Here is a 13,606-nt window from a genome sequence, read left to right on the forward strand (position 1 = left end):
AATGTTGCCGGACACAAGCATCAATGAAATATCCGGTAGTTCCATTTGTGAACTGCAAGTTGCTCCTTAAAGAGAATATCTTAAAAAAGGCCAATCTTAGATGGAGGGAGTACAATCGTATGCGTTAGACGGAGGGATATGTTCTGAGTACAATCCTAGGCGTTCCGAAGATCTTATATGACTTCCAAGACCCTCTGTTCGCAAAGTTGTTGCGGCTTTTATAGGACACTGGTTGGGTGGCAGGCATGCTGAACGCCTGGACCTGGCAGTGTATCAAAACTACTGCAGGAGCTGTCACAGTGGTGGGGAGGAGGAGACAATGTCTTTTTTTCACTGTCACTGCCAAGCTCTTGCCATGAGGCGATGGAATTACTTGAGCCAGCCTCTCTTTGACGACCTCTCCGACCTAAAGTCCGTCGACGTCAAAATGCTCTCATACTGTTCTTAAACAACTCCAAATGGTTCATGAAGTAGTGGCTGGGGATGGGCCAACCCTTTTTCGGTATCACAACGGACCCTATGGTCTAAGTGTGTCCCACCCCAGGACTAACACTCTAACGTAACCTAACCAACTACATCATACCTTAGTTTTTGATCCATTATCTATAGAAATTGATACTTCAAACAATCTCACAAAGTTTAAAATTTACTGCAATCTGAATGAATATTTCAGATTATCTATCCGTATTTAAAATAATTTGAAATAAATTGTGTTTATAATATAAATAAATAAAGTATTAAAAATGAATATACAAATACCAGCTCTGTCCAGTATTACATGTGACGATCATACTAATTTAGATAATTTAAATATGTTAATTACACGATATACATCAATATTAATGCAAACAACATCATCTGCATCAAGTACATCCTCTGCAGCAGCTTTACAACAACACCATCAATTTGAATCAAATTCACATCAGTCATCTTCTTCAGCATTTACAACTGCATGTAATGATTTATTAACAACAACCCAACAAAGGTGAGAATTTTTATAAATACATTTTTTAATAATAAAGTGTTGCTTTATTTATTTTTACACATATTGAAATTAATTAAATTAAAATAATGAGTACAATAATTACACTGAATATCAAACAAATTGAGAAATTCTTGTAGGTTTATATTTCATTGTGGCAAAAATGTGCCAGAAAGTAAAGCCTTAAAGACCTAAAAAATACAAGACGTAAAGGAAGTCGAGGTCTCAAGTTAATGTTGAATCAAGTTGGTTTATTAATTCTAATTTTGATATCAACCTAATCCGATACAATGGCAATAAAAACGTAAAGATCCGTGATTTTTATTGCTTAATCAACTCTGCTTGTTCAAAGTCTGTTACTGAAAACTAATAAATTTTCAACACATGTGTAGTATTTTATTAACATTTGATCCGTTATAGTTAATTTTCAGACAAAACATATTTTCAATTTTTAGAAGTCAAGTTGGACAGTATCTTCTTCGACAGAATGTATATTATATAATTCAGTCTAATTAGGGATCAACCTCAGAATGAGAGATAATAAGCTGGATTTTCGTATAAAGCATTTAGGCGTTCTTTAAGTTGCCTCAAATCTCGTGTCTGCACCGAAAGCTATCAAGGTCCAATGATGTTAACATCTATTATAAAAGTTATAGCGCATAAAACTTTATTTGAAACTTTTTTTTATGCATTCAACCGTTTTTGAGATAGAGGGTGAGCTCCTTAACTGATGTCGATTCACTGACGAATCTATACAAATTGTAAGGGACTTCGAGACATGCTCGAAAGATGTGATTTTCGGCGTTTCGATGCAGAATTGTTTGAAACCTATAAGAATAATTGGAAAACTTGGTACCAAAGCAAAAATGGGGAACTTTCGGCCTCCGAACCGAAACAGCAAGTACGTACTTGCGGCGGGAAATAAAGAAAAATAGAATGCATCACACAGGCTGAAAGTTTGAGAGCTCCTAAACTGCGTGATAAGATATATATGAGCTGCGCGATATTTGCAAAGATATTTTTAAAAAGACAAACCATTTTAGCCTTTTTCTTTTTGATCGAGAAGAACTATTTTTGTTTATAACATCGTAATGGCGATGGGAAAACCACTAAATGTTTTTTAAGCTTATCAAATTCATATAAAGTTATACGAGCACTAATATTCAACAACTATACAAGGTATTAGAATAATTTACTCAGTCAATAGTTTTTTTTTTCACTTGGTGTATTTGTCCCAGTTTGTATGATTGTCAATCTATTTTCATATTATAAAAAGTATATTTTTAGAATAATAATGATAAGTAATTTTAATTTTAAATAAAGTGCATTTTATTAAAAATAATAGTTATTATTATATTATTATAAATATTATTGTACTTCATGCGTTAAAATTATTATAATATCTAAAACATATTATCATCATTCATCGTTCTTGTATTGTATACATGTATAATAATTATTAAAATTATAAAATAATATAATTTAATTATATTAATTTAATTATATTAATTTAATTTAATATGTGTGAATTATATATCTAGATACACTTATTAAAATAGAAAGCGTTACGATAGAAAAAAAACTCTTACTTGATTTTCTTATAACAAAAGATTTTTTCTTTAAAGTATACAAAAAATTGATAATAAAAAACAATGATGTTTATTGTAAAATAGTTACTGTGTGTTTCAGTAATCGGAAAAAATAGACTCGCAAAAAATAGATCCAGCATAAATAGATCACAAAAATAGACCTAAAATTTTATAGATCCGGAGTATTGTTGTAATTACGAGCTGGTTAGGTTGAATTTGTCTATTATAGACACTGACTATGTGACAAAATTTTTGTTCGGTCTATTTTTTCCAAAATCCGTTTGCTTCAGAGAATCATGAGTAGGTACCTATATCATCTGTAATTATTACTCAATCTTTGATCTAGAATATAAATTCTGAATATTTGAAAGAACAAATCTTGGTAACCATTTTTATCTCCTGAGCACGCTATAAATTTTGGAGCAGAATATCTCTTTTCGTGTTTGAGTTATCGTGGTGACGGACGCACGAACGGACTTCCAGAATTGCATTTATAAGAAGGTGAAGCTTAAATCAAAATTTTATTTACACTTTCAATATTTATTTCTAAACGTTACAAACTTTAAAATTATTTTAGTATACTTTGATATCAATCAGGGTATAATAATGTATTTCATAACAATATGAAATGCCGATGATTCAGTATTAGTATTTACTTTAATATGCCGTATTAATGATTTTGAACTCAAAACATGAAGCGACATATGAAGTGCTTGTGTGGAAAAAGGATACTATTCGTTGGATACGTAGTTGTTGGAGGGTACAACTGCATCGATCGCAGCGCTGCCATCTTATAAAATATGCAATAAATTATGGTTTTTATATAAAATATGACTAATTTTCAATTGTTTATATGTAAATGGTATAGTAAGTGTTTTTCCTATATAATATGACTTTTTTTCCTAAATTTGTAAGTCATCGATGATTGCAAAACCCATGTATTGGTAATACGTTACTTCAGTTTAGTAATCGTGGATTGCACTCTAGAACTGTGCCCCTTTGCTCTTTTTTTTTAGAATCATTTTAATAAATATAATATGTATAACATGTAATTAAATGTACAGAGTTTGGAATAACAAAACAAATATAAAAAAAACAATACCACTATTTATGTAGATAATCGTCTTTACGCCTTAAATAGTAATGGAATAAAACTGAAAATTAGGAGTGTTATCGAGGACAGTTTATTACAATTGGCAAATTGGCAGTGGCAATTTCGGAATAGTGTATCAATCGTGACCTAGTAACTTTTTTTTTACACTATACATTTAAAAAACATATTCTAAGCCAATTTTAGTTAAATAAAATTTCATAAAACCCACCCTGCTAGAAGGAGATATTAAACTATTATCAACATAGTAATTCGAACAAAGATAATATTGTACAAAAACATGAGCCAAAAAACTTATTGTTAATGTCACGCACCCTCTATATACTTGAATAAAAGATTCGAGTTTACTATTTTTCTTATTTGGTTCAAGTAAAACTTCAGCGCGATAGTGTTACAAATATTAATCATAATCTTCGATAAAAAAGCCTTTTTTACCAAATTTTTGTGTGTCGAGCTAAGTAAATCACTTTTATTGAATTCATTTAGTTTCAGATCAAATAGCAGTTTTTTATCAAAATATATTTTTAACTCTACAGAAATAAAATAACAAAAATTGAAAGTTTTTATTAATTTATGTCAAATAATTATTTCTTTTTAATAATTTTTGTTCAACTATTTGTAATAATTGTTTTGTAACAGTTCAAAACATCACTTTTTTTATCTTTGTAATTATTTGAAAAATATTTAGAAAACATATCAAAAAATTTTCTAGCTTGCAAGTGGTGAAGAACAGGTTGTTAATTGAAGATGTGGATTCTTATTTAAAACGCTAGATAGAGTATATCTTAGCTGGTATACCCAATATACAATACTTGCCGAAATTCATTTGCTTCGCTCAATATACCCATTCGCCTTATTCGCTTTTCTCACTTGAATCCAATTAACGCTCTCTTCTTTTTTTTTTGTTGAACCTTTTTTACTTCTCCCTTTTCTTCTGTTGAAAAACTCCGTTTGCAACCGTTATTCAACTTTGGAAGCATCCAGGAATTCCCATGCGGAATTAGTTCAACTTACGACGGCAGTCTAATCATTTAAAATAACTTGTTCTCTAACTTTTCTAAAAACACATTCACACAGACCAATGATTTAAAATGACATTAAGAAAAATAAGCATAAGGTTTGGGAATTGAGGTGCTTTAACAACTGTTGAAATCGCAATTAATTGTAAACGATAAGAGACTTTTTATGGATATTACTATGACAGTATCGGTGTGAACGCCATACTTTGTACTGTATTGAGAAAATGGTGACATTAGCAGTAGTTATTTCAGACGAGTCAATGCAGTAAAGGCGTCAGGCCCATACTCCTTGGCGATACTCACAATACTTCTGGCGGATAGCCCTATTCGATACTGTAATATTACTTATGCTAATATAGAAATTCTAATACCTGCCTTTATACCATACCAGCATTGTAAAAGCCATGCATTTCTGGCCGTGTATGTATGGTACATAGAACCTCTATATAGAGGTAAAAACACGTTCAGTATATTTGAAACTTGTTATTTATAAGTTTTTGTTAAACCGAATTTTTATTATTTCATTAAATATTTATGCATAACATACATACATACATTTAGTGGGTTATGTTCACTATACAGTTTTACTGTAATATATGTCGAATAAATTTCACCTAAATGTGAATAACTTTATACTTTATTGGGGCATTGCGTAAATATTACATGTAAGTATATATAAGATACATTACTAAAGATCGTATGGACTAAAATTCTGGAAAGAAGGAATGTTATTGTCATCAGAATAGATTTTAACATACCTTAGTTTTGGTATAGGGTAAAAACCTTAAATACAAGTGAAATTTACAAAATTTTAAAAACCCCCGACAAATGCGATTTAGTTTTTGTAAACCAATTTTTGGAAACTATAAAATGTTCACAATCGAGTCGTTTCGACCGTTTATGGGGCTACAATGCCACTGAGCAACACACAGACGCACAGACAAACACTTTAAACTTATAACACTCCATAAATTAATATCAAAGCGATGGTCAAGGACATCAGTTGAGATGAAAAGGATACTTAGAGAGCTATCATTTTTTGGGAACTATGTTGTTCGTTTACGAACTCAAAGCCAATTTTTACACTATATGGGCTCGATATATTTTCGTTTTTGAGTTATCGTGATGAAGGCTGGGGCTCCAAATGAAAATGGACTAAGTAACTGATTTTATGAACACCTCAACCAAAATTTTGTTTGTAGCATCAATATTTCTAAGCGTTACAAAACGTTACGTTAGCACTAAATTTAATATACCTTGATATATTTTGAATATACAGGATATTAAAATTTCAACATAAATTATATATAAATGTTATTGTTTCCCAGACGCCTTTATGAACTTTTTTAAGCAACTTTATTTTTTGTTATTTATTTATATTTGGTTTGTTTGGAAAGTCAGTTTTATAGCATTACTTACTAGCTAGTGTTTTTGTAAAATTTTCGTAAACTATAAGATATTATGTTTTTATATTTTATCAGGTCAAATACATAAAAAAGCACACATACAAACATAAAATAAATAATTTATTTATGTTTATTTGTAATCGATACTTGTTTTTAGGAACAATAAATTTTATATAGATATCAATAAAAATTTGTAATTTATCGGAAAAAGAATTTATTTTTTTTACGTTTCAATGTTGATTGTAGGTAATTTAACAGGTCTTGTAAAAACATGATACAATTTCAGAAGATTTAAGCTAACAACTTTTTTTTTTTTTTTAAGAAAACAACTTTTAGAAAATTTTAGCTAGGAATACCTTAGTGCCATGTAGTGAACTGCGAAGTTATGGCAAAAAAACTTAAAAGTTTAAATTTGGTCGTATTAAGTTGCCTGGGTAAAATTGTATTTAACTTGTGTGGTATGCCAAAAGTGAGAAAATCCTGTTAGGAGCTGAAAATATGCTCAATTACTTTGTTGGGACGACTAGGTTTTTGCCTGAACTTTAAAAATACTTACGGCCTAATTGCCTATGCTACGCTCCTCATGAGTCCTTGGGCAATGTTCGGGCACTATTTACAGAACGATCATCTTACGCTTAGGTCCCATTTTTGTTATAACATCTCCCTAACCTGTTGGCTATTCATATTTTCGATAAATATTTCAAACAAAAAATACTATATTTTAAGAAAAAGCAACTTGCTAATTTAAGATTTCCATATATTCCTACTTTTTACGAAATCGAGTATTCTTTTTAATTAACCTTCAAGGCCAAAGTCCAAGCTGCATCTTCGGGTTCCATTTAATGGCAAAGAAAGCGGTAGTCACAGAATCAAGTATACCTTCTATTCAGTAGGAAGTGCTAGCCTAATTCTAACTAGACCTCGGTTTTTATGTTATAGAAAAATTTGAACGGACTTTATTAGCTGGCCATACAAAATAATCTGGATCTGTTAAATATATAAACAAGTAAAACCAATAAATTATATAGAAAAAAAATTTAGAAAATAAGTCAAAGAAAGTTGTTGATACCATATTTCAGAGAGTGTGTATCTGTGCCATCGATTTCGGGACCACGATCCCACATTTTCAAACCTATACGAGCTAGGACTGCAAATTTGAAAAGTATGGCCCAAATTTAGTAGGATTACATACTTGGTTCATAAAAATTGGATAAAATTTTTTGGATTCTGATGACGTCAGAAAGTTAAAAAATTTGATTTTTTTCATAACACAGGCAAATTTAATCGGATCTTATTGGAACTTTTTTTGAAACCCACTAATTTTGGGTCATTCTTTTCAGCTGTGTTGTAATTTTTTCGCTAGCTATCACAAATATGTTTAATTTCGGGACCACTACTCCACATTTTCAAACCTATTAGAGCTAGGTTAATTTTGACTGCAAATTTGAAAAGTATGGTCCAAATTTAGTAGGATTACATACTTGGTTCATAAAAATTGGATAAAATTTGCATTTGATAGAGCAAAATTAAATTTTTTGGATTCTGATGACGTCATAAAGTTAAAAAATTTGATTTTTTTGATAACACAGGCAAATTCAATCGGGTCTTATTGGAACTTTTTTTGAAACCCACTAATTTTGGGTCATTCTTTTCAGCTGTGTTGTTATTTTTTCGCTAGCTATCACAAATATGTTTAATTTCGGGACCAGTACTCCACATTTTCAAACCTATTAGAGCTAGGTTAATTTTGACTGCAAATTTAAAAAGTATGGTCCAAATTTAGTAGGATTACATACTTGGTTCATCAAAATTGGATAAAATTTGCATTTGATAGAGCAAAATTAAATTTTTTGGATTCTGATGACGTCATAAAGTTAAAAAATTTGATTTTTTTGATAACACAGGCAAATTCAATCGGGTCTTATTGGAACTTTTTTTGAAACCCACTAATTTTGGGTCATTCTTTTCAGCTGTGTTGTTATTTTTTCGCTAGCCATCACAAATATGTTTAATTTCGGGACAACAAATCACAAATATGTTTAATGTCGGGACCAAGACTCTTCATTCTTAAAATCTATTAAAGCTAGGTTAATTTTGGCCACAAAGAAAAGTATGACCCAAATTTAGCAGGAATACATACTTGGTTAATCGAAATTGGATAAAATTACCGAAAAAATTAGGACTTACGATCTTTCCCGTTTAGGACCTACGAATTTGAGTGCGCTGACTCATAATTTTTTAAATTTATAACATTGGCCTGTTTTCCCTGTTAAACTATATATATACTAACATTAAAATTAATAGACAAAGAATCATAGCTTATACCATAAAAGAATCATTTTCTGATTGAAAGTAAAACCGTCAAAATATTTTATGGAAAATATAAAATAAAATAAAACGTTAAGATAAATTGTTTGAATTATATTACACAACTATACAAGACGATATGTATGTAGTAAACTGTATAAAAACCTCAAAAGAAATAAATCGTTGCGTCTCTATGCTATCTCTACGGTATTATGATAATGGTATCTAAAGAAAAATATTATGTGAGCTTTTGAGGAACGTAACAGACTGAAAAAAAATACATTAGTTTATTTGCACACATAAATTTATTGTATTGTAAATTTTTTCCACTAGCTCAGGAGAAGGACTAGTAAAACCCAAGCTAGACGTCTGCGTCGCTATTTTAGTACCTATATCATGTGCAGTTTTGCACCAAAATTCAACCTTATGGTTCTCTTGAAGGTATGAACTGTCAAAATTGAAATAATTTCAGGATAAATTTTTCGTAATAGATGAAACACAAAACGTAAGCAGAAAGGAGGCGATGAACCACATTGTCACTAGCGCAAAATGTCGGCATCCCTACCTTCCCTCGCGAAATTGGAATGATTTTTGGAAATACTTGGGAGTGTATATTTCTCCTCCTATTAAAAGCAAATGGAAAAAATTGGTGTAGCAATCAGGTTTTTGGTGTAGCAGATATTTCGGTAAGAATTTAACTCCTAATACATTGATCATGACTGTGCGTTACTATTCATAAAATTCAAGCACGTATCTGCGTTGTCTCTACGAATTTTTGAAATGAAAATTAAATTATAATAATCAACTTTTATTGGAACCAGTTTTAATGGCGAAGTTTAAAATGAAAAAAACGCTTGCCAGCTCTCAGTCAGCCGCAATAAACGGGTGGTCAGGAGTAAACAGGTATTGCTTTGTTGATTATTTACACCTACGTGTTTTTCCAATGAATTATATATCAATTTAAAGCAATAAAGTAAATTATATATATCATTTTTTTAATGGAATATAGTCAGCATAAGGAATGTTTTCAGTTTAATCTGTGTTCTTAATACCTAGGTTTTCAAAATTAACGTTTTGAAAATTAATTAGAATTTACAAATATAGCTCAGTGAAGGTAATACATCTAGTTGTATACATTTACCGATCCACACGACCTTCTGCTCGCGGTTTTTATCGCTACATTGTTTTTCAGGTTTTGAATTTTTGTAATGATGCAATCTGGATTTTATCAAGTTTTTTGCATTTTTGTTTTGTAATGTTTCGGCTTATGGGTTTTGAAACAAAACCTTTGTCACTGTCCGAAAGAAAATAAAAGAAATCAATTTAAAATAGAAGATAAAATCAGAGGTACATTTGTCTGAACTGTTGAAATTCAAGTTATGAATCGGAATGAAATTTACCAGATTTTTTCAAGAAGTTATCAGAGAAAGTTGAAAATATGAAGTTAATGCGGTTTTCTTGAGATTTTGAGGTTATGCAGGAATTCATAACAAACAATCTTGTTTTATTCGCTTCAATCCAATCCATAGAAGCAGAGATAATCAAAAAAACGTCGCCACAGAAAACAATGTAGAGATAAAAGTCGCGTGCAGTAAGTCGGGCGAATCGTTCCGGAACCGAAAAACTCCTTTTCTTTGTATTTTACAACAAAATAAACCCTTTTAGAAAAAATTAAGCTAAATCTCAAAATTTTGCGAATTTATTATCAAAATCTGATAGATTTACTCAAATAATCATGCTTTTTCTGAGGTGTAATTAATTTTAAAACTTTGCAAAGAAGTCTGATATTTTAGAAATTGATAAATTGAAATTCTTATACTATTACAGTCTCAAAAGTGCACATCGACAATTACACTGATTAAACAACCTGAATTGTGTAAAATATTGTCTTTTGTTTACGATGATTATAACATTATGAATTCTGACAACCATACATCTTTTCTGCAGTTCAAAATAAATTTATTGCTATCCATTCGGTACCATTCATTGTTAAAATTTACCCCAATGTAAGCATAATATTAAATTCACACAATCAACATTTATGTAAAGATTCTTTTTATGATTAAAAATGTTTAAAAAAAAAATCCTTAAAAAAAAGTTTTATCTATTTACGCACAATTGAAATTAAAGCGCCTTGATAAATTAGTCTAAATTATTAAGAGTTGTTCAAAAAGGAAACGATATTAAGTGTATAAATAAAATCACTTTATATTTGAAATGCCCTTTTTTGCATATCTTTACATACCTACTACACTCAAAAAAAAAAGAAAATGGCTTTACACAATTGGAATAAATTATATAAAGTCACACACATTTGAAGGTGTTATGTATAAATGTATATTCAAAGTCAGAAAATATGACTCTAATAAACTATCTCCTCATTATTTTATAGAAGTTATAACGTCTGTATATACATTATGTGGCCATCCTACGCACCTTTGCATTTTTGAATCTCTGTTGTGTCCGACTAATTAAGGATGTATAAGCACGGTAGTGGGGAAACAAATTTAAAAAAATATATTTTTCAATTTTGATGGTGAATTATGTTATAACTTGACGATATAAGACGAAGAGTAAGAATTAAATTTTTCCATATCTGGAGTAATTTTCAATATATAGAACATTGAAAATTTTGTTTAATTATTTAGATTTCGATATTTCGAAAATCAAGGCAGATATCGAAACTTTTTATTCTTATATTTCTTCGACATTCAAGAATTTATAACAAAATTCATCATCAAAGTTTAATATAAGGTACAAATAATTTCAGCCACAAGTCCTAACTTGCCTTGCGCTCGCACTACCTTAAGAGGTAAAAGTGATGATCCTTGGCCAATATATGTAAAATTCTTTGACCATTTTGTGAAAACCAAAAAAGGGTTTTTACGATTTTGTATATAACATTCATGTTTCCTAGGTATATCATTCCCGGCTTCTTTCGGGCTGTTTCCATGGTAACCATATACTAATTTATAAATATAATTGTATAGATGGACGTATAAGTTTATAGTTTCTATATATGGACTATATTACAGCAAACGCATGATTTATTGCAAATTTTATAAGATAGCTGCACTACGGTCGATTTACTGAGAATACTAAATAACATCCATTAGGATCCGACCATTTTTGAAGAAAAATGTAGTTTTTATCTCCCAATTTAACTTTTTCAATTGATTTGAAATTAGGATCGATAACCTGACAACGCGAAGCTGCCTTTTGCACTTTCATTTCTTTAAGAACGCTAAAAGTCTACAATAAAATAAATAATTAAAAAATAAAAAATCCAACTGCATTAAATAAAATCTGAAAAGAAAGAAACAAGTACCTATTTTACATAGCAACTTTAACAGTCGGAGCTCATTAAAATCTAGGCCTAGGCCATTTTTCTTTTCATATTTTATTTGACGCAGTCGGATTTTTTATTTTTTATTATTTATTTTATTATATTCAATTATGGCTCAATCAATTAAAATTAGGGATTATCTTCAGTTAATTTGAAGGTTACTTCAGTTTTTTATCATTTTTGTGTACCATATTCTATATTTTTTTGAATAAAATTATATATTCAATATTGTGAATCATCATCATAATACCGAACCAACCCAATGCATTCATATCCACCTACAAAACCAAACAGGCAGCAGTGAAGTCAGTCACCATACATTTTTAACTATAAAAAAGAGACCCATTAACAGTGAAGAATGGGTCTATTTGATATAATTTGAATGTGAAGTTTCATTTCATTATAACAATTTTTTTCTATGCTTATTATTATTATGTGGGAATTTTATGTACATATTCTATTTGTGCCTTTTATTATAGTTGTGGAGCAAGGATAGAAATATACAGATTATTATGTACAGAATGTTACAGATTTGTTTAAATGATCTTAAAAATTTTCTTAGTTTTTTTGGAAACTTAATACGATAGATCTAACATTTTGAAATTACTTTGATTAATATGAAGTTCAACTTTCAATTAATTAAATCAGCGTTTTCATCTTGAATCGTTCTAACACGAGGTTTTGATTTCGCGTAGAATCGAAAAGACAGTGGCTATGTATTGTTGTGTACTAAATTTCAGTATTATTATACCATGTTTATATGTAATATATATAAAATAAACAACTTTTGTTTGAAACATTTTTTCGTAAACATCACTGTTTACCCGTGAGGGTGCAAATTAGGCGCAAAGTGTATAGTATGTTTTAATATGGGAATATCAGTTATGTACGTGCGACATGAATGTATGTATAATGTGATAAGAGTCATCAACACTGTCTATACATGATATTTCAACAGTTAAGTCAGTAAATTGTTTGTTTTCACTTGTTTTTGTTTTAAAATAAAATATAAGAAGTAAAAAATTGAATAGTATTAAAAACTAAAAAACACACTTTTTGAAAAAAAAGTGATTTTGGAAAAAATCATTTTACCGTCAAAAAGCGTTGGGTGCTAAATTTCAATTTTCATAACAATTTTATTGGCAGATAGTGTAAAGTCATTATAAAATATCTTAAAAAGCACCCCACGATTTTATACGAAACAACTATGTTTTTCTTGAGTTATCTATTTTTTCTTTTTACTTTTAATTATTTTATTTTTTAGTTTAGCTAGTTTAAAAAGCGTGTTTTTTAGTTCATTCAATGTATCATTCAAACATGCAAGCGATAAATTTTTAAAAATGATAGCGCAACTTTACGGAAAAATATTACCAATCCAAGAAGCTTAAAAAAATTGGAAAATTTACTATTGAGGCTTGCTCAATTCTGCCTTGACCTTTTAAATCTTCGACTAGTATGTAAAGTCCTATTTAATTTTGGGCGAGGTCCATTATGTGTAGAACGAACACAAGCTTTCCCCTAATCAATGATTAACTAATTTACATTTCAATTAATTTCTCCTTTCAATCTTGGAACATTTTGTAAAAATCATTTTAAGAAATTGCGAAAAAAAACTGATAAAATACATCCTAGTACCAAATAACTATGTATAAAGTGTAACTACGCTCCTTGCAACAAACACCACCCACACCCTTACACAAAATATTATACTCAACATGAGAGAATCATATCAACGTATTAAAGTTTTCTGCTACTGTTATGTGTGACATCTTTACCAACGCAACGCCATGGTAAATGATAATACTCTTCGCGTCTTTTTTCATATATAAAACATCAATTTTCATCG

At 29.7% G+C, this 13,606-nt stretch overlaps 1 protein-coding gene across 2 annotated transcripts in view; it reads left to right on the plus strand.

Moving 5' to 3' along the window:
* LOC123293934 (protein sprint) overlaps positions 1-13,606 on the plus strand; it is a 423,720-nt gene that overhangs the window by 89,240 nt on the left and 320,874 nt on the right. The window contains exon 1 of one of the 2 annotated variants that reach the window (XM_044874939.1): positions 855-985. The exons of the other annotated variant lie outside the window; for it this stretch is intronic. The gene's annotated coding sequence lies outside the window, so the exon portion shown is untranslated. Of the gene's footprint in view, positions 1-854; positions 986-13,606 lie in introns of those variants that run through there. 2 annotated transcript variants of the gene reach the window in all.

This window comes from Chrysoperla carnea, chromosome 2 (genome assembly GCF_905475395.1).
Source record: "Chrysoperla carnea chromosome 2, inChrCarn1.1, whole genome shotgun sequence".
Taxonomy (NCBI): Eukaryota; Metazoa; Arthropoda; class Insecta; order Neuroptera; family Chrysopidae; genus Chrysoperla; species Chrysoperla carnea.